The sequence below is a fragment of the Haliaeetus albicilla genome, chromosome 20 (assembly GCF_947461875.1).
Source record: "Haliaeetus albicilla chromosome 20, bHalAlb1.1, whole genome shotgun sequence".
Taxonomy (NCBI): Eukaryota; Metazoa; Chordata; class Aves; order Accipitriformes; family Accipitridae; genus Haliaeetus; species Haliaeetus albicilla.
In genome coordinates this window covers 28,298,505-28,319,935 of record NC_091502.1, presented here as the reverse complement: position 1 = coordinate 28,319,935, position 21,431 = coordinate 28,298,505, and the positions used below count along the sequence as shown (strand labels likewise).

The 21,431-nt window shown below is 52.9% G+C and overlaps 1 long non-coding RNA gene across 2 annotated transcripts; it reads right to left on the bottom strand.

Annotated features, from left to right (window-relative positions):
- Positions 1-3: 3 nt before the first annotated feature.
- On the bottom strand, positions 4-21,321 carry LOC138690220 (uncharacterized). Of its 2 annotated transcripts, XR_011329029.1 has the most exons (4): positions 19,994-21,321; positions 19,833-19,909; positions 19,421-19,611; positions 4-129 (listed from the first exon to the last, which is right to left on the bottom strand). It is a non-coding gene; the product is annotated as an uncharacterized lncRNA (long non-coding RNA). The 2 variants fall into 2 exon arrangements; XR_011329030.1 differs by lacking the exon at positions 4-129 and having other exon boundaries at positions 19,156-19,909; positions 19,994-20,049; positions 20,138-21,321.
- Positions 21,322-21,431: the final 110 nt, after the last annotated feature.

The window sequence follows — 21,431 nt, the reverse complement described above, 5'->3', positions numbered from 1 at the left end:
TCTGAGCCACAGAGGACAGACTACACAAACTACACACCACCACAGACACAGGCTGGAGCTGCCCTGCCCGGCACACACTGGTCTCGTGCTGAAAAGCAACCCGCTCCCTTCGCCTGCACAAAGGGGCTGCTTTGGGACAGCCCTCTCTCCTGCACTAACTTTAAAACCCCTCCCTGCAATTCCCAGCTGTGTCCCTTCCTCCCAGCCTCTCCCCAGCCCGGGTTCCTCAACTTAGCTTTCAGAGGGCCGAGGGTCCGAATCCATCCTCCACAAAACCACACGGGCTAACTGGGATGTTCCTCAAGGGGACACAGTGCTCTTCAACATCTGAAATAAAAAAACAAACAAACAAAAACAAATCAGAAAAGGGAGTAAGCATCCCACTGGCCAACGCCAACTACTTCCCCAACTCCCCCCTCCTCACAAGTGCCACCGCGTTCGCTTCCCCGCTCATTCCAGAGTCAGACCCTGCAGCCGTCGTCACTCGTGGTACCTAAGGTACCAAGAGACACCGAGTTAGCGTGGCGCTCATGAGAAGTCATCGGCCCCACGCTCCTCCTCACTAATCCACAGCTCACCTCAAACGTTCACCCAATTCAAAGATAGCCCACACAGCGCCTCCAAAACAGAAGGTAAATGCTTAACCGAGCAGCCCCATAATACTTCGCTATTCAACACCGACCCGGCCGACGACCGCCTCGCCTTCTCGGACCCCTCACCGGCATGCAGCTTTGCAGGAGACCTTAGAGCAGACTTCACGGTACGTAAAGGGTGCCTATAAGAAACCTGCAGAGGGACTTTTTACAAGGGTGTACAGCAATAGGACAAGGCGGTAACGACTTCAGTCCTAAGGAGGGTACATTTAGTTTAGGTATTAGGAAGACGTTTCTCACTAGGGGTGGCGAGGCACTGGAACGCGTTGCCCAGAGAACCTGCGGATGCTCCCTCCCTGGAAGCATTCAAGGCCAGGTCAGATGGGGCTTTGAGCAACCTGGTCTCGCGGAAGGCGTCCCTACCCATTGCGGGGGTGGGGTAGGAACTAGAGGCTCTTTATGGTCCCTTCCAACCCAAACCACTCTACGATGCTATGACATCCAAATCCAACTGCAAAACTCATCTGAGAAGGGCTGGTGAACCCTCCTCCCTTTCCCCAGCAGTCCCAAAACTTTAGAAACCCCTTTTCTTCTCCTCAACCGTCAGGAAAGGAACCCCACTGCTTCCTGACGCCTCCTGCCCTCCATTCGCACCCCTGAACCCCCTTCAGTGGCTACTCCTCAGGAGCCGCTCTTCTGAGCCACATCCCAAATTCTGGAGGCACCTCCTAACCTACAGTTTCACAGAGACCCTGAGCTCTGCTACATGCCCACAAAATAAAGTCAAGTCCCAAGGCTTGTAATCTACGAGGGGCCTGCCACGAGCTGCAAAGATTCTAGGGACAACGGGGCATTCTGTGGGCAAGGAGGAAAGGCGACGAGGCATCCCAGACCCTGAAAGGCATTGTGCTTCACGGCCCTTCTGCTTTCTTCAGAAATACTAAATCTCCATATACAGATGCATACAAGACGCTCACCCTAACCCCTGCTAAACAATGTCACCATCGGTCCCGTTAAGAGAGATATCAGCAACTTACACAGCATACAGCAGAACTGGTGGAAAAAAACAAGGTTCCTTTTTCAATAAAGTTGGGAATTCCAGGAAAACACAAAGCATGAAGAATTTAAAAAAAAAAACCAAACAACGCATACTATTAAACCATCTTTCTACCCCCGAACACTCAAAACAAAATTACTGACCTGAAAAAAAGAAAGGAAAACAAAAAAAAAAAGGCTGCATAAAAGTGTTACTTGCTACTACACATGCTGCTGAACCTTGACTGGTCCTGAAGCTCTTACCTCAGGCAGACAGCTCTTCCCAAAGGGCTGAGCCAGCTCAAAAGCTGCAAAGGACTCAAGCAAGAGCTGAGCACCAACACCAGAGAAACCCAGGAGCACAAGGAGCTCCTCCCTCAGCACAGGCTGTGGCTCAAATACCCCGAGGCTCCGCCCACCACCCTTAGCACAATCACCTGGGAAAGGGGAAGGGCAAACCACCAGCAGTTATAAAGTCAGCTGGAGGAGCAGCAGCACTGCTCTCACCTGCCTTAAATTTACAGCAAGCAAGGTCCTAGACAGAGAAAGTGACACTTACAGGCAACGATGATACCTGCTCCTGTACTACAGCTACAACTATTGCATCAGCAATGTGACCAGGTAAGGAGTTCAACTTAATTTTTCTGAGGCATAGACAGAAAAAGATACATGTGTCTCTAAACTAGGTAGGAAATTAGCTCGTTAAATGCAATAACAATGTAGTTATTAAAATCACATCAGTCACCGGCGAGGCCAGCAGACACAATGGTAAGTTGGTGGCTAAGCGCTAGATTGAGGCGGACTGGGAGGTTCCCAAGGCCCAGGAGCCCCGGGGAAGAGCAGAGGCACCGTGCAGAGCCGGCAGCTCTCACGAGAGAGGCTGATGCGGCGTGGGCATTGCCAGGGGCAACCATGGGAGATTTAAATGGCCCTGAAGGAGCGCCAGCGACCGGGAGCATGGCGCATCAGAAAGGTGTGCCGTGGTGCAGCAGTTTGCGCGGGTAGGGCGCAGCCCCCCCTTTCCCAGCTTGAGAATGTTACTGAAGCAGTGGGCATCGGCCTCAGAAGGAGACCCCGATATGGCTGCCACTCGGGTGAAAGCCATTGCTAGGAAAAACGTGGCGACGCGGACAGAGCTCCCACGTAAACGTGCAGCTGTCCAGGTCTCTGGACGCAGGGAGTGCCTGAGTCTATCACTGATGCCGGAGGGCAGCGGGGACACCTCTTGTGCGAGATGTGACCAGGTAGATGATCTGCTCAGCCTGGTGGCAGAGCTGAAGGAGGAAGCGGAAAGGTTGAGGAGTATCAAGGAGTGTGAGAGGGAGATAGGTTGGTGGACCCGCACCCTACCATCCCTGAGGCAGAGGCAGCAGTTGGAGGCTCCGCGAGAAGCGGAGGTTCCCCTGCCCCCTTGCCACCAGGCAGGAGGGGACCTAAGAGATGGAGGGGAATGGATACAGGTCCCTGCTCGGGGAGGCAGGCGAGTCCCCTCCCGGTCTCCCTCACCTTCCCACTTGCCCCTACGCAACAGGAATGGGGCTCTGGAACTTGAGGACCGGGTCAACGAAGATCAGGGTGTAGGTGAAGCCCTATCCAGGGAGGTGCCTAGGCTCAGTCGGGCAGCCCCATGCATTCTCACAGCCTCTGAAAAAAGAAAAAGGAGGGTAATTGTCATAGGCGACTCCCTTCTGAGGGGGACAGAGGGCCCAATATGCAGTCCTGACCCATGCCACAGGGAAGTCTGCTGCCTCCCTGGGGCCCGGTTGAAAGACATTACCAGGGAACTCCCGGGTCTGGTTCGGACCTCTGATTATTACCCATTGCTGGTTGTGCAGGTTGGCAGCGATGAGATTGCAGGGAGAAATCCAAAGGCAATCAAAAGGGTCTTCAGGGCACTGGGGCGATTAGTGGAAGGAGCACAGGTAGTGTTTTCCTCAATCCCTTAGTGGCAGGGGAATATACTGAAAGGAACAGGAAACCACACCTGGTGATGATGTGGCTCAGAGGCTGGTGCCATTGGTGGCATTTGGGGCTTTTTGATCATGGGGAGGTTTACACGGCACCGGGCTTGCTAGCGACGGATGGTATCCAGCTATCTCAAAGGGGTAAAAGAATCCTGGCTCCTGAGATGGCGGGGCTCATAGAGAGGGCTTTAAACCAGGTTTGAAGGGGGTAAGGGATAAGACTAGGTGCACCAGAGATGAGCCTGGGGGCAGCGTGCCAACGTTAGGGGTGGATTCGATAGGCCAGCTCAAATGCATCTATGCCAACACACGCAGCATGGGCAATAAATGGGAGGAGCTGGAAGCCATCGTGCAGCAGGATAGATATGACTTAGTCGCCATCACGGAAACACGGAGGGATGACTCCTGTGACCGGAGTGCTGCGACGGATGGCTACAAGCTCTTCAGAAGGGATAGGCAAGGTAGAAGAGGTGGTGGGGTGGCTCTCTATGTTAGGCAGGGTTTGGACTGTACAGAGCTACCCAAGTGTGATGACAAGGTGGAGTGCTTATGGGTGAGGATGAGAGGGAAGGCCGATAAGGCAGATATTGTGCTGGGAGTCTGTTATAGACCGCTCGACAGGGTTGAAGAGATGGATGAATCATTCTACAAGCGGCTGGCAGTAGTCTTAGAAGCGTGTGCCCTTGTTCTCATGGGGGACTTCAACTTTCCAGACGCCTGCTGGAAATATGCCACAGCAGAGAGTAAACAGTCTAGGAGGTTCCTGGAGTGTGTGGAAGATAACTTCCCGACACAGGCAGTAGGTGAGCCAACCAGGGGAGGAGCCTTGCTAGATCTATTGTTTACGAACAGGGAAGGACTGGTGGGAGGTGTGACAGTCGGAGGCCTTCTTGGGCTTAGCGACCGTGAAATGATAGAATTCTCCATTCTCGGTGAGGCAAGGAAGGGGGTTAGCAAAACCACCACTCTGGACTTCCGGAGGGCAAACTTTGGCCTCTTTGAGGCACTGGTTGAGAGAGTCCCTTGGGAGACGGTCCTGAAGGGCAAAGGGGTCCAGGAGGGACGGACGTTCTTTAAGAAGGAAATCTTAACAGCTCAGGACCAGGCTATTCCCCCGTGCCGCAAGTCGAATCGCCGAGGAAAACGACGGGCCTGGCTGAACGGGGAGCTTCTTCTAGGAGTCAGGAAAAAAAGGAGAGTTTATCATCTCTGGAAGAAAGGGCGGGCAACTTGGGAGGAGTACAGGGATCTTGTTAGGTCATAGAGAAAGGAAATTAGAAAGACAAAAGCTCTGCTAGTACTAAATCTGTCCGCTGTCGTACGAGACGACAAAAAATGTTTTTACAAATACGTTAATGGTAAAAAGAATCCCAAGGAGAATATCTATCCTGTAACGGATACGGAAGGGAACGTTGCCACCAGAGATGAGGAAAAGGCTGAGGTACTTAATGCCTTCTTTGCCTCAGTCTTTACTAGGGAGACCAGTTATCCTCAGGGTACTCTGCCTCCTGAGCGGGAAGGTGAGGATGAAGAGCAGAATATACACCCCCCCCCCCTTAATGCAGGAGGAAATAGTTAGTGACCTACTACGCCATCTGGATGCTCACAAATCTATGGGACAAGATGGAATCCATCCCAGAGTACTGAGGGAACTGGCAGAGGTGCTTCCCAAGCTGCTCTCCCTCATCTATCGGCGATCCTGGTCAACGGGGAAGGTCCCAGAGGACTGGAGGCTTGCCAATGTGACGCCCATTTACGAGAAGGGTCGGAGGGAGGATCCGGGGAACTACGGGCCTGTCAGCCTGACCTCGGTACCGGGGAAGATTATGGAACGGTTTGTCTTGAGAGCGCTCACGTGGCACGTCCGGGACAAGCAGGGGATTGGGCCCGGTCAGCGTGGGTTTACGAAAGGCGGGTTCTGCTTGACCAACCTGATCTCCTTCTATGACCGGGTGACCCGCCTGGCGGATGAGGGAAAGGCTGTGGATGTTACCTACCTTGACTTCAGCAAGGCCTTTGATACTGTCTCTCATGGCATACTCCTTGAGAAGCTGTCGTCTCCTGGCTTAGACAAGTGTACTCTTTGCTGGGTGAAAAACTGGCTGGATGGACGAGCCCAGAGGGTTGTGGTGAATGGGGTTAAATCCGGTTGGTGGCGGGTCGCTAGTGGTGTTCCCCAGGGCTCGGTGTTGGGCCCGGTTCTGCTTAACATCTTTATCGACGATTTGGACGAGGAGATCGAGTGCCCCCTCGGCAAGTTTGCAGACGACACCAAGTTGGGACTCAGGGCTGATCTCCTTGAGGATAGGAAGGCTCTACACAGATATCTGGACAGGCTGGATCGATGGGCCGAGGCCAACTGTATGAAGTTCAACGAGGCCGAGTGCCGGGTCCTGTGCTTTGGTCACGGCGACCCCGTGCAGCGCTATGGGCTTGGGGAAGAGTGGCTGGAAAGCTGCCCGGCAGAGAAAGACCTGGGGGTGCTGGTTGACAGCCGGCTGACTATGAGCCAGCAGTGTGCCCAGGTGGCCAGGAAGGCCAACGGCATCCTGGCCTGTATCAGAAATAGTGTGGCTGGCAGGAGCAGGGAGGTAATTGTTCCCCTGTATTCGGCACTGGCGAGGCCGCACCTCGAGTACTGCGTTCAGTTTTGGGCCCCTCGCTACGGGAAAGACGTTGAGTTGCTGGAACGTGTCCGGAGAAGGGCAACCGAGTTGGTGAGGGGCCTGGAGCGTAAGTCTGATGAGGAACGGCTGAGGGAGCTGGGGTGGTTTAGTCTGGAGAAAAGGAGGCTGAGGGGAGACCTTATCGCTCTCTACAACTACCTGAAAGGAGATTGTAGCGAGGTGGGTACTGGTCTCTTCTATCAAGTAACTAGAGATAGGATGAGAGAAAATGGCCTGAAGTTGCGCCAGGGGAGGTTTAGCTTGGATATCAGAAAAAAATTCTTTACTGAGAGGGTTGTCAGGCATTGGAACAGGCTGCCCAGGGTAGTGATGGAGTCACCATCCCTGGAGGTGTTCAAAACACACGTAGATGTGGCACTTTGGGACATGATTTAGTGGGCGTGGTGGCGGTGGGTTGATGGTTGGACTTAATGATCTTAGAGGTCCTTTCCAAATTTCATGATTTGATTCAATGTGATTTGATTCTATTCTAGGGAGCAGAACAGAGATGTAGCAAGAAAGGAAAAAAAGGAAGGGAGGAAAAACAAAGCGGGAGAGACACAAAGACTGGAAGAAGGACAAAGGTATGGAAGAGGAAAAAAAATAGTGATAGGCTGCAGGACAGAGATGGAGGAGTTAAAAAAAGACACAGGGAGCATGACAGAATGAGAGTGAGAAAAAAGGGACAGAGCAGGACAGCACTGGAGGAAAAAACAACTGTGATAGGCTGTGAGAGAGATACGGAGGAAGAGAGAAAAGAGAAGGGACAGCTAGCTGGAGAGGAGGATACAGTTTGAAAGGATGGAAGAGGGAACGGAACAGAGAGAAATACGGGAAAGATAGCAAGAGGAAGCAGGGCAGAGGGCCAGCAATAGAAGAAAAAAGGGACAGGGATCTGGACAGATGGAGAAAAAAGCAGGAGGAACAGATACAACATGATACGATGGGACAGGAAGTAAGAGAGAGCGACAGATGAGAATAATGACAAGAGACAGAGAGAGACTGTGAGAAACACAGCAGGTTGGGGGGGGGGGAGAGAGAGAGAGATTAGGACCCCTGCAGAGAGAGAGAAGGCATGAATAAAAAGAGTAGGGAGCACCACAAAGGGTCAGAGAAAGAGAAGAACAGGAAGGACAACGGGGACAGTGAGATACAGAATAAAACCCCCCACATGTTATACACATATTATCCAGTAATCAAGCTCATTTCAGAGTTACACAGTACCTCAGCCCCTTTAAGAAAAGTAACACATTGACCGAGCCCAATTCGGCAGCACACAGAACCCGAGCAAATTTCAAAGTCGGCGCACCGCGCCCGAGCCCCTTTCGGCGGCGCACCGCGCCCGAGCCCCTTTCGGCGCCGCACCGCGCCCGAGCCCCTTTCGGCGCCGCACCGCGCCCGAGCCCCTTTCGGCGGCGCACCGCGCCCGAGCCCCTTTCGGCGGCGCACCGCGCCCGAGCCCCTTTCGGCGGCGCACCGCGCCCGAGCCCCTTTCGGCGGCGCACCGCGCCCGAGCCCCTTTCGGCGCCGCACCGCGCCCGAGCCCCTTTCGGCGGCGCACCGCGCCCGAGCCCCTTTCGGCGCCGCACCGCGCCCGAGCCCCTTTCGGCGCCGCACCGCGCCCGAGCCCCTTTCGGCGCCGCACCGCGCCCGAGCCCCTTTCGGCGCCGCACCGCGCCCGAGCCCCTTTCGGCGCCGCACCGCGCCCGAGCCCCTTTCGGCGCCGCACCGCGCCCGAGCCCCTTTCGGCGCCGCACCGCGCCCGAGCCCCTTTCGGCGCCGCACCGCGCCCGAGCCCCTTTCGGCGCCGCACCGCGCCCGAGCCCCTTTCGGCGCCGCACCGCGCCCGAGCCCAGTTCACAGTTACGTAGCTGCGGAGCCAATTTCTAAGTTGGGCAATTACTAGAGCCAGGAACGCACACCCTTTCTGTTCACCCAGCAGCAGCTACATTGGCCTCGAGGTATCTACAACTCTCCCTTGGATGCCTAATTCTAACAGACACTTTCCCTTACTTCAACAGCTAAGTTTACCTATGGGCACTAAACGCGCATGCTTTGCTCTACACTTGCCTTTCTGATTGCCATTACTACTGTGATTCTCACAAGGAGACCTAATTACCTGTCTTTTTTTCATTTTCTTTTTTTTTTGCTTCATTTGGTCTATTACTGATTCCACATACGTTCAGCTAGGTCAGTAGTTACAGTCCAATTCTACAATGTACTTTTTCTACAATATATAGAAAAGACTTATGGCCTCACTGGTCAAATTTTTGACACTATTAGTTTTATTCCTCTTTTAACCATTATTTTTACAAATACATTTTAACTCCAAAAATTTAGCATTACCTTCAGAAGAAACGCCACTATTAGTACGTGCAATTCTCTACGGAGCGGTCTTTTCCACATTCCTCGCTCCCGTTACATCCGTCGCTGCACATCCAGAAGTTTTACTCCCTGAGGTGACATTACCTGCACGATCCCCGTTCCCGGGCAGAAAACGAGTGAGCTCCGCTCATCTTGACAGACTGTCCACTTCCACACCTCGGCACAAAAACAAAAACTGAAAAGTATCATTACATCACAAACTACAAAGAGCACCCAAATATTTTACAAACCCACCACAGAAAAATACAGTTACACTCACGCACTTCACAACCCTGGCCTGCTCCATGCTGGCCATCTAGTCCAACTCCCCCCACCCTTCGCCCGCAAAATCCTCAACTGTCTTCCAAAGACCATCCACCAAACAACATATTTCCCTGTGCTGACTGGCAATTACCACGTTCCAGGGCAGCGCTCCATGGGAACGCCGTTCCCAGGACCCTTGAAAAAAATCACCCTGCCTGTGAAAACCCGGGCCCGAGCCGGACCCCAGTCCAAACACTGGCAATCAACATTGCCTCGTGGAGCAGCTGGGACCGGGGGGGGGGGAGGAACAGGGCAGGGGAGGACACACCAAAAACCAACCCATATCCCAGCTGGGTTTTTTTATTCTAAGTTGTTGTTTTGGGTTTTTTTTCTAATTCCCTGAGAAACATCTCAAGTCTACATCCAACCTGAAAGGAAAAAACCAAAAAGGCTAAACCACATAACCCTACAAGGTTAGACACATTCACAACACACCACTCATTCAGATCACATGCACGCCAGCCCTCACTCTCAACTCATCCATCCTACCACCCACAGGCCTCGAGAGGCCGTCACCCCATGCCTGTGGCACTGGGGGCCTCAAAAATCGCCTTGCCTGCAAAAACCCTGGCCCTAGCCCAACCTCCTTCCAACCTCCCCACAAACTGCCCTTCTGTTACACCAATGTTTCAACACGCACCATCATCTCCACCATCCGTGCATTTTCAGCCCGATACTTAGCTTTCACGGTGCCACATGGCACAGTCCAACCTCCGTAGCAGCTGTGTCACCTAAACGCAAGGTTCCTTCAAGCACCTCGTGCCCTGTCATCACCTGCAAAAACAACACACAAAGCTTTTCAATAGACACTTCATCCTTGAGAGAGAAGTCCTCCACCGCTTCCCACCTATTCCCAAAATAACACATCCTCCCAGTCAGTGTCCTCCATGGCACTTGAAAAAACAGAGCATCGCAAACACAGAGCTGTCCCAAAGTTACCGATCGCTCCAAGACCCATCACGCTGCTACTCAGACCTCAAGGCCTTGACCATTTCTACAGACTTGCCACAAAGCATCCCCATAAACATTATGAACACCATTGCCCAGTTAGTGCCTTACTCTATGCTAGCTCACAGTCCAATTGCGATCCCCTCAGCTCCTTGCATGCAAAGAACCCAAAGTCATTAAACCTTCTGTGCTGTCTCTACAATGCCATACAACACACACAGACAAACACAGACCCATGTAATTCACATGCAAATATAATGCCGTACAAGACAGTACTCTTATCTCGGTCAAGACAAAACAACTCGGAGCACTGCCATACCACACAAAACAGAACAGGGCCAATGCAAGAGACTCTCAGATGACAGTCAATACAAGTACAGACCAAAACAATACAAAACCAATACAGAACCATAGAAGGCAAGGCAGTCTCTGGTGGCAATCGATACAAGGGCATAGCACTGCACTACAAAACACAATGCAGGGCCATGCAACGCGAGACAGTCTCACATGACAGTCAGTACAAATACAGAACAAAACAACACAAGACAAAGGCAAATACAGACCAATACAATGCAAGAAAACTGCAAAACACAGCAAAGCAAAGCAGTCTCATAGAGCCACCGGCCGCATCTTCCTTCCGACTCCACTCACGGACCCACCTCCTTACAGTGCCCTGCTGCCTTCCCTCGTCGCTCTGTGGCACGCATCTTGTCCCTCTGCATCTGGAAAAAAAACCAAAACCAAACATATTGAACGAGTCACCTGGATGCAGAGCAAGAGCTTCACAACTCCAGAGGTCTTGATTCCATCTACAAAGACCATCTGGAGTCCAGCTACAGCCTGCCATTTAAAAAAAAAAAGAAAAAGGAAAAAAAAAACACCACAAAAAAAACCCAAAAAAACCCCACCAACAACAACAAAAAAAAACCAGGGCCAAAATTTAAGCCCATCATGTGCAAGACCTAACACCTTAGAGAGTCAAATCCTCTTCACCGCCCCTCAACAGCCCCTGCCGCACAGCTCCAATCGTCTCCGTGAAACACTATCGGCACTGCTGTTCGCGCAGCCCGCCGATGGCTAGTCGAGCCGAGACGACTGTACAACCCTTGCCTAAACAGTCTAGGCACATCAACGTTTGACCCGTAGACTCTTATCGCTCTTCCACCTACCCCTGACTCTACATCCCCGGGCAGAGCAGCTCCAAGCCAAACACACCCGTGCGCAGAACGTCACCATGTGCAACGCTACCAACGAGGTGATTCAAAGAGAGAGAAAACTCTCAGCAAGAAGAATGACGCCCGGACAGGAGGCGTCGTTGGGCAAGACGACCTACGGAGCCGGAACCATGAGGCCAGGAGGCTCTACGGCAGAGCCTCCAGAGAAGAGGAGTCGAACAGAATGGCCCGTTACAAGATGGCACTGTCAAAACCCAGACGACAGATGCACTAGAAGCCTGGCGTTGAGACCTAAGGATGTCAGGATGCGGGGAAGAAGTCCAAGTCCGAGAAAACGGACGGCTAGAGAGCAGAGCTACCAATGCAGCCCAGAAGAACGCTGCCAAAAGAGGACCGACCGCAACCCGCCGAGACCGATCCATGCTTTAGAGCTCCGAGCGCAAGAAAAGAAGCGCCCGATTGGCACCGGGCCGATGAGTAAGAGCATTCGAGACCCTAGGGACGGCGCCTAAAGCGCACGCCACGCTCCCCCGGCGCAAAGCGCAACGAGGACGTCGAGACCCGAGGAAGGTCTGAGCGCACAAGACAGACTACACAAACTACACGCCACCGCGGACACGGGCTGGAACTGCCCTGCCCGGCACACACTGGTCTCGTGCTGAAAAGCAACTCGCTCCCTTCGCCTGCGCAAAGGCGACTGCTTTGGGGCAGCCCTCTCTCCTGCGCTAACTTTAAAACCCCTCCCGGCAATTCCCAGCTGTGTCCCTTCCTCCCAGCCTCTCCCCAGCCCGGGTCCCTCAACTTAGCTTTCAGAGGGCCGAGGGTCCGAACCCACCCTCCACAAAACCACACGGGCTAACTGGGATGTTCCTCAAGGGGACACAGTGCTCTTCAACATCTGCAATGAAAAAAACAAACAAACAAACAAACAAAAACCAAATCAGTAAGCGTCCCACTGGCCAACGCCAACTACTTCCCCAACTCACCCCTCCTCACAAGTGCCACCGCGTTCGCTTCCCCGCTCATTCCAGAGTCAGACCCTGCAGCCGTCGTCACTCGTGGTACCTAAGGTACCAAGAGACACCGAGTTAGCGTGGCGCTCATGAGAAGTCATCGGCCCCACGCTCCTCCTCACTAATCCACAGCTCACCTCAAACGCTCACCCAATTCAAAGATAGCCCACACAGCGCCTCCAGAACAGAAGGTAAATGCTTAACCGAGCAGCCCCATAATACTTCGCTATTCAACACCGACCCGGCCGACGACCGCCTCGCCTTCTCGGACCCCTCACCGGCATGCAGCTTTGCAGGAGACCTTAGAGCAGACTTCACGGTACGTAAAGGGTGCCTATAAGAAACCTGCAGAGGGACTTTTTACAAGGGTGTACAGCAATAGGACAAGGCGGTAACGACTTTAGTCCTAAGGAGGGTACATTTAGTTTAGGTATTAGGAAGACGTTTCTCACTAGGGGTGGCGAGGCACTGGAACGCGTCGCCCAGAGAACCTGCGGATGCTCCCTCCCTGGAAGCATTCAAGGCCAGGTCAGATGGGGCTTTGAGCAACCTGGTCTCGCGGAAGGCGTCCCTACCCATTGCGGGGGTGGGGTAGGAACTAGAGGCTCTTTATGGTCCCTTCCAACCCAAACCACTCTACGATGCTATGACATCCAAATCCAACTGCAAAACTCATCTGAGAAGGGCTGGTGAACCCTCCTCCCTTTCCCCAGCAGTCCCAAAACTTTAGAAACCCCTTTTCTTCTCCTCAACCGTCAGGAAAGGAACCCCACTGCTTCCTGACGCCTCCTGCCCTCCATTCGCGCCCCTGAACCCCCTTCAGTGGCTACTCCTCAGGAGCCGCTCTTCTGAGCCACATCCCAAATTCTGGAGGCACCTCCTAACCTACAGTTTCACAGAGACCCTGAGCTCTGCTACATGCCCACAAAATAAAGTCAAGTCCCAAGGCTTGTAATCTACGAGGGGCCTGCCACGAGCTGCAAAGATTCTAGGGACAACGGGGCATTCTGTGGGCAAGGAGGAAAGGCGACGAGGCATCCCAGACCCTGAAAGGCATTGTGCTTCACGGCCCTTCTGCTTTCTTCAGAAATACTAAATCTCCATATACAGATGCATACAAGACGCTCACCCTAACCCCTGCTAAACAATGTCACCATCGGTCCCGTTAAGAGAGATATCAGCAACTTACACAGCATACCGCAGAACTGGTGGAAAAAAACAAGGTTCCTTTTTCAATAAAGTTGGGAATTCCAGGAAAACACAATGCATGAAGAATTTAAAAAAAAAAAAACCAAAACTAAACAATGCATACTACTAAACCATCTTTCTACCCCCGAACACTCAAAACAAAATTACTGACCTGAAAAAAAGAAAGGAAAACAAACAAAAAAAAAAGCTGCATACAAGCGTTACTTTCTACCACACGGGCTGCTGAACCTTGACTGGTCCTGAAGCTCTTACCTCAGGCAGACAGCTCTTCCCAAAGGGCTGAGCCAGCTCAAAAGCTGCAAAGGACTCAAGCAAGAGCTGAGCACCAACACCAGAGAAACCCAGGAGCACAAGGAGCTCCTCCCTCAGCACAGGCTGTGGCTCAAATACCCCGAGGCTCCGCCCACCACCCTTAGCACAATCACCTGGGAAAGGGGAAGGGCAAACCACCAGCAGTTATAAAGTCAGCTGGAGGAGCAGCAGCACTGCTCTCACCTGCCTTAAATTTACAGCAAATGAGACCCTGAACAGAGAAAGTAACCCCCCCCAGGAAATGACACTACTTGCTCCTGCACTACAGCTACAACTATTGCATCGGCAATGTGACCAGGTAATGAATTAAACTTAATTTTTCTGGCGTGTAGATAGAAAACGATAGATGTCTTTCTAAACTAGGTAAGAAACTAGCTCATTAAATGCAATAACAATGTAGTTATTAAAATCACATCAGTCACCGGCGAGGTCAGCAGACGCAATGGTAAGTTGGCGGCTAAGCGCTAGATTGAGGCGGACCGGGAGGTTCCCGAGGCCCGGGAGCCCCGGGGAAGAGCAGAGGGACAGCGCAGAGCCGGCAGCTCTCGTGAGAGAGGCTGACGCGGCTTGGGCATTGCCAGGGGCAACCGCGGAAGATTTAAAGGGCCCTGAGGAGCGCCAGCAACCGGGAGCGTGGCAAGCAGGGCGTGTCGTGTCAGAAAGGGCATGGCGTGGCAGTTCGTGCGGGTAGGGCGCAGCCCCCGCCCCCCCTTCCCAGCTCGAGAAGGCTACCGAAGCGGTGGGCATCGGCCTCAGAAGGAGACGCCGGTATGGCTGCCACTCAGCTGAAAGCCATTGCTAGGAAAAATGGAGAAAGAGAAATTAAAATGCAACTGGGTACAAGAAACGTGGGAAAGCAGTAAAAAATAGGGAGCCACAGAGAGGGAATCGTAGGAAAAAAAAAAAAATATTACAGATGAAGCGCTACGGGGCAGAGTTGGCAGAAGAGTAACAAGTTTTTGGGAGCCAGGCGGGCAGGTGGGCCGGTGGAGAGAGAGACGGAAGGAGGGACAGGCAGGGAGGCGAACAGAGATCTGGGGAAGGGTGGCAGAGATGGAGCGGGATGCACGCGACAGAATGCGCGACTCTCCGCAGCTCCCGGCGCCGGCGGGAGACCTTCACCGCCCCGATGCTTTTCTCTCTGCCTCGGCGGCAGGCGCCTCGACGCTCCTCTCCCGCGAGGCTTCCCGGTGGCTCGTGCGCGCGGCCGGCGCGCTCTGTCTGGGATGGCTCGGAGGGATCCTTCCTTGCCGCGGGGGCTGGCTGTTCCTTGCTGGACGTGGCTGCCTGCGGGACCCCCTTGGATTCCCTCCTCGGACGGTTCACCTTCGTCAGCTCCCTCGGGTGGGCGTGCCTGGGCAGACCCTTCCCCAGCTCAAGGGAGGGATTCCAAAATAGGAACGGTGAGCTGGACGGAGGGGGACATAGAAATAAAGCTTGAAAAGCAATAGGGTACAAGACAGATAGGAAAACATGAAGAAATAAAGGCAGGGAGATGGCCTGGGGGATACATAGAAACAAACGAGAAAGCAGCGGGGTACGGGAAACAGGAAACAATTTGCAACCAGGGACAGGGAGGAAGACAGAGGGAGAAATAGGGGAAAAAAAATTCAAAAAGCGACGGGGTACGATTCGCATGGACGCAAATTAAAAAATAAGGCCGGGGAGCTGGAGAGAGACGTACCTATAAAGAAACTTTTAAAGCCGACAGGGTAAAGGAAAGCGTGAGAAGAAATAAAGAAGAGGAAGAGGGAGCCAGATAGAGGGAGGCATAGGTAGAAATTTTGGCAAGAAATGAGGTAAAGAGCAGAGGGAATTTCCTGGTTTTGGCTAGAATAGAGATAATTTCCTTCCTAGTAGCCGGTATAGTGCTGTAGTTTGCATTTAACATGACACTAATGTTGATAAAAGACTGATGATTTAGTTGTCACTAGGCAGCGTTCATACTAAGTCAAGGATGTTTCAGCTTCTCCTACTGCCCTGGCAGTGGAGGCTGGGGGTGCAGACAGCTGAGCCAAACGAGCCAAAGGGGTATTCCATACCATATGATGTCCCAGCCAGTATATCAACTGGGGAAGTTGACCTCTAACCCCTGGCCCTGAGCCATGAGACTGTGATCCCTGACACCGTGACCTTTGAGGCTGCGAACCCATGCTGTGACCTTTGACCCGATGGCCCTTTTCACCCGGTGACCCTTTGACCCCCGGCAGGTGACCTTTGACTTCTTGTCGGTGACCTTTGACCCTGACAGTTGACCTTTTGACCCTCTGGTGTGGTAACCTTTGAACTTTTGACCCCAAAGACCTTTGCCCCCTACCCTGGTGCCCTTTGACCCCTGCCAGGTGATCTTTGACCCAATTACCTTTGACCCCGGCCCCGTGACCTTTGGCCCCGCCCCTGTGACCTTTGACCCCCGACCCCTTGACCTTTGACCCCGTGACCTTTCACCCCGACCCCTTGACCTTTGGCCCCGACCCTGTGACCTTTGACCTTTGGCCCGTGACCTTTGACCCCGACCCCTTGACCTTTGACCTCTGGCCCGTGACCTTTGACCCCGACCCCCTGACCTTTGACCTCTGGCCCGTGACCTTTGACCCGACCCCTTGACCTTTGGCCTCTGGCCCGCGACCTTTGACCCCTGACCCCGTGACCTTTGACCTCTGGCCCGTGACCTTTGACCCCGACCCCGTGACCTTTGGCCCCCGACCCCCTGACCGTTGACCTTTGGCCCGCTGACCTTTGACCCCGACCTCTTGACCTTTGACCGCTGATCCCCGACCTTTGACCCCCTGCCCCTGTCACCTTTGACCCCGTGGCCTTTGGCCTTTGACCCGTGGCCTTTGGCCCCCTGACCCGTGCCCTTTGACCCTCCCCCGGTGACATTTCACCCCAGACCTCGGCCACCCCTGACCCCGTGAGCTTTGACCTTTAACCCCCGCCCCGTGACCTTTGGCCCCCTGACCCCGTGAGCTTTGATCCGGACTTGGTGGTCTGTGACCTTTGAGCTCGACCCTTGAACCTTTGAGCTTTTACCCCGACCCCGGTGACCTTTGACCGTAACCCCATGGGCTCTGATCTTTGACCCTGTGACCTTTTACCCCGACCCAGTGACCTTTGATATTTCACCCCTGCCCCCGGTGACATTTGACCCCAGACCCCTGTGACCCCTGACCCCACGAGCTTTGACCCTGACTTGGTGACCCTTGACCCCCACCCCTGACCTTTGAGCTTGACCCTTCAACCTTTGCGCTTTTGCCCCCCTGACCCCGGCGACCTTTGACCTTAGTGACTTTAGACCCCTGACCCCCTGAGCTTTGACCCCTGGGCCTGGTGACCTATGGCCTCCGAGCCCCACGACCTTTGACCTCCGAGCCCTTGCCTTTGACAGAGTTAAGCACAGCAGTACTGCACATTTTAAAGTTAAAGCACTGCCCTACTGCAACCTTGCCGTGGAAAATGGTTTCTGCCCTGGGAGTAAATTGTTTAACTTCATCTTATAGCTCTTTACTCCCAGAGACTGAGCCAGCGGCTAGTGCGGTTTTGTTTTAAATTTAAGTTTTACAATACCAACTTCAAAGTTTTGTAATACATTTTTACAATCGCAACTTCAAAAGATGCACTAGGAAATGACGTCTGCTGTGATACTAAATTTTTTAAATTTTTTTAATTAAAAACTTCTTTACTTACACTCAGCAGCAGTGCCATATTCTATTACTTCTTTTTTTTAATATTTTATGTAATTTCAACGTTTTACAGAGCTTTTTCCACCCTATCAGTCTTGTCCACGTTCCTCACTGCCCTTATGTCCGTCGCTACCCGTCCAGAAGTTTTACTGCCCGAGGTGACGTTACCTCCACCATCCCTGTTCCCAAGCAAAAAACAAGTGAGCTCCACTCCTCTTCACACACTGTCCACTTCCACACTTAGACATAAAAATTATAAATAGCATTAGATCACCTCAATATTTTACAAACACACCATGGAATAATAAAGTTACACTCACCCACTTTACAACCCTGGCCTACTCCATGCTGGCCATCTAGTCCAGCTCCTCCCACCCTTCGCCCGCAAAATCCTCAACTGTCTTCCAAAGACCAGCCGCAGACCAACCTAATTCCCTGCGCTCGGTGGCGATTACCAGGTTCCAGGGGAGCGCTCCACGGGAGCTCTGTTCCTGGGAGCCTTGAAAAAAAATCGCCCTGCCTGCCAGAACCCCGGCCCAAGCCTGACCCCCATCCAAACATTGGCCGTGACCACTGTCCCACAGAGCAGCCGGGACCGGAGGGAAAAAAAAAAAAAAAAAAGCCACCCAGCGGGGTTTTTTTATTCTAATTGTATTTTATTTTTTCCGAATTGCCTAACAAACATCTCTACCTCCACCCTGCAAGAGACCACTAAAAAGCTAAACCACATAACCCTACAACGTTACGCACATTCACAACACACCACTCATTCAGATCACACGCACACTAGCCCTCGCTCTCAACTAACCCATCCCGCCGCCAAAGGGTGTCAAGGGGCCATCGCCCCTTACCCGCAGCACCCGGGGCCTCAAAAAGCACCCTTCCTGCAAAACCCCTGGCCCCAGCCCAACCTCCCCACAAACTGCCCTTCCGTTACAGCAACGCTTCAACACGCGCCATCTGCACCATACATAGATTTTCAACCAGACACTTAGCTTTCATAGTGGCACTTGTCACAGTCCAACCTCCGTAGCAGCCACATCGCCTAAACGCAAGGTTCCTTCAAACGCCTCGTGCCCCGTGATCACCTGCAAAACCAACACACAAAACTCTTGAATACAAACTTCACCCTCGGCATAAAAAAATCCTCCACAGCTCCACGCTCCTGCTTCGCACCTATTCCAGAAACAAAAACCTCAATGCCTTCACCATTTCTAGAAGCTTACCGCAAAGTGTCCACATAAACAAATATTAACACCCATGCCCACTTACTGCCTTACTATAGTCTACCTCACAATCCACTTGCAATCCACTCCCCTACTGACATGCAATGACTCAAAAATCATTTAACCCTCAATGCTGACAAACTAGGCACATCGACGTTTCACCCGTAGATTCTTATCGCTGTTCCACCTACCCCTGACTCTACAGCCCCGGGCAGAGCAGCTCCAAGCCAAACACACCCGTGCACAAACACACACAACACGGAACACTACCAACAAGGCGATTCAAAGAGAGAGAAAACTCTCAGCAAGAAGAATGACGACCCCCGGACGGGAGGCGCCATCCGGCAAATTGACCTACAGCGCCCAAAACCACAAAGCGAGGAGGCTCTACGACAGCCCCAAAGAAGAGGAGGCAAAAGTAAGGGCCCGTTACAAGATCAAGCCCGTCAAAACCAAGATGATGGATGCGCCAGAAGCCTGGCGTCGAGACCTAAGGATGTCAGGATGCAGGGAAGAAGTCCCAGTCCGAGAAAACGGACGGCTAGAGAGCAGAGCTGCCAAAGCAGCCCGGAAGAGCGCCGCAAAAGAGGACCGACCGGAAACCGCTGAGACAGATCCACGCTTTAGAGCTCCGAGCGCAAGAAAAGGAGCACCCGACTGGCACAGTGCTGATGAGTAAGGGCATTCGAGACCCTAGGGACGGTGCCCGAAGCGCACGCCGCGCTCCCTGAGCGCAAAGACTGATGATGGCATTGAGACCCGAGGAAGATCGAAGGTGCACAAGACAGACTACACAAACTACACACCACCACGGACACAGGCTGGAACTGCCCTGCCCGGCACACGCTGCTCTCGGGCTCAAAAGCAACCCGCTCCCTTCATCTGCCCAAACAGGACTGCTCCTGGACAGCCCTGCCCTCCTACTCTCACTTTAAAACCCCTCCCGGCAATTCCCAGCTGTGTCCCTCCCTCCCAGCCTCTCCCCAGCCCGGGTCCCTCAACTTAACTTTCAGAGGGCCGAGGGTACGAATCCATCCTCCGCAAAAATCACATGGGCTAACTGGGACAATCCGGCAGTCGCCAGGTTCCTCTTCATCATCTGCAGTGAAGACAAAAAAAAAAAAAAGGCAACAAAATCAGAAGAGGCAGTAAGTAACCCATCAGCCAACACCAACTACTTTCCCAACCCCCCACTTAATCACACACACCACAGCGTTATGCTTACCTGCTCATTCCAGACTCAGACCCTGCGGCCATCAGCACTCACGGTACCCGAGACAGCAAGACGCACAAAATTAGCATAGCAGTCGTGAGACTCACCAGGCCCATTCTCCTCCTCCCTAATCCACAGCTCACCTCAAATGCTCATCCCATTCCAAAGGTGGCCCTCACAGCGCCTGCAAAACAGAAGGTAAACGCTTAACCAAGCAACCACCTAATACTTCGATATTCAACACTGGCACAGCCCACAATCACCTCACCTTCTCAAACTCCTCATTGGCCTGTGGCATGGCTCCTCTGAGGCTGCGTGCGCCACCTGCAAAAACCAAAGCATAAGACGCATGCTGAGAGGCCGCCCGAAACCTCAGCCTGCCCGGACCGATTCCCAACTCCCTCTCCTTTACCTTGGCTGCTCAACTAACCCGCTCTGTCATCAAGAGCTTGCCACGTCAAAGCATGCGTACTGCCTGCAAAAAACAAGCAAGGGATGCTTGCAAATTTGCCAACAATGCGACACCTCCAAAGGAACGGTTCCTTTAACCCAGTAGTCACGGCTCACCTTGCCCGAGACACCTCTGGTGCTGATGGCCCACTTCGCTCCTTGCTTCGCACCTTCCAAATAAAAGAAAAAAAGAACCCTATCAGCTAGTCATAGAGCCACCGGCCGCATCTGCCCTCTGATTCCACTCACAGACCCACCTCCTTACGGCGCTCCGCTCCCCTCCTCCGTCGCTCTGGGGCATGCATCTTGTCTCTCTGCATCCGAATAAAACCCCACATTGAATGAGTCAGCCTGGATGCAGAGCAAGAGCTTAACAACTCCAGAGATCTTGATTCCATCTAGGAATACCAGTACTCCAGCTACAACCAGCCATTTTTAAAAAAACAAAAACAAAAAACCCAGGGCCAAACTTTAAGCCCATCACATGCAAGCCTCAACACCTTAGAGACTCAAATCCACTTCACCACCCCTCAACAGCCTCTGCCACAAGCCTACAATCATTTCCGTAAAGAAATCTCAACGTTGCTGTCCACACAGCCCACCAATGCCTACTCGATCCCAGATGACTGTACAACCCTTGCCCATTCAATTAAGGCCAATCAACATTTCACCCATAGACTCTTATCGCTGTTCCACCTACCCCTGACTCTACAGCCCCGGGCAGAGCAGCTCCAAGCCAAACACACCTGTGCACAGACCAACACAAGACAGAACAGTACAGACAAGGTGATTCAGAGAGAAAACTCTCAGCAAGAAGAATGACCCCCGGATGGGAGGTGCCATCCGGCAAGATGACCTACAGCGTCCAAACCACTGAGGCAAGGAGGCTGTACGGCAGACCCCGAGGAGTCCAACTTAACAGCCTGTTACAAGATGGTACTGTCAAAACCGAGATGATGGATGCGCCAGAAGCCTGTCATCAAGACCTAGGAACATCAAGATGCGGGGAAGAACTCCCAGTCTGAGAGAACGGACAGCTAGAGAGCAGAGCTGCCAAAGCAGCCCAAAAGAACGCCGCAAAAAGAACCGACCGCAACCTGCTGAGACCGATCCACGCTTTAGAGCTCCGAGCGCAAGAAAGGAAGCACCCGACTGGCACCATGCCAACGAGTATGAGCATTCAAGACCCTAGGGACAGCACCTGAAGCGCATGCCATGCTCCCCCAACACAAAGCGCAATAAGGACATTGAGATCT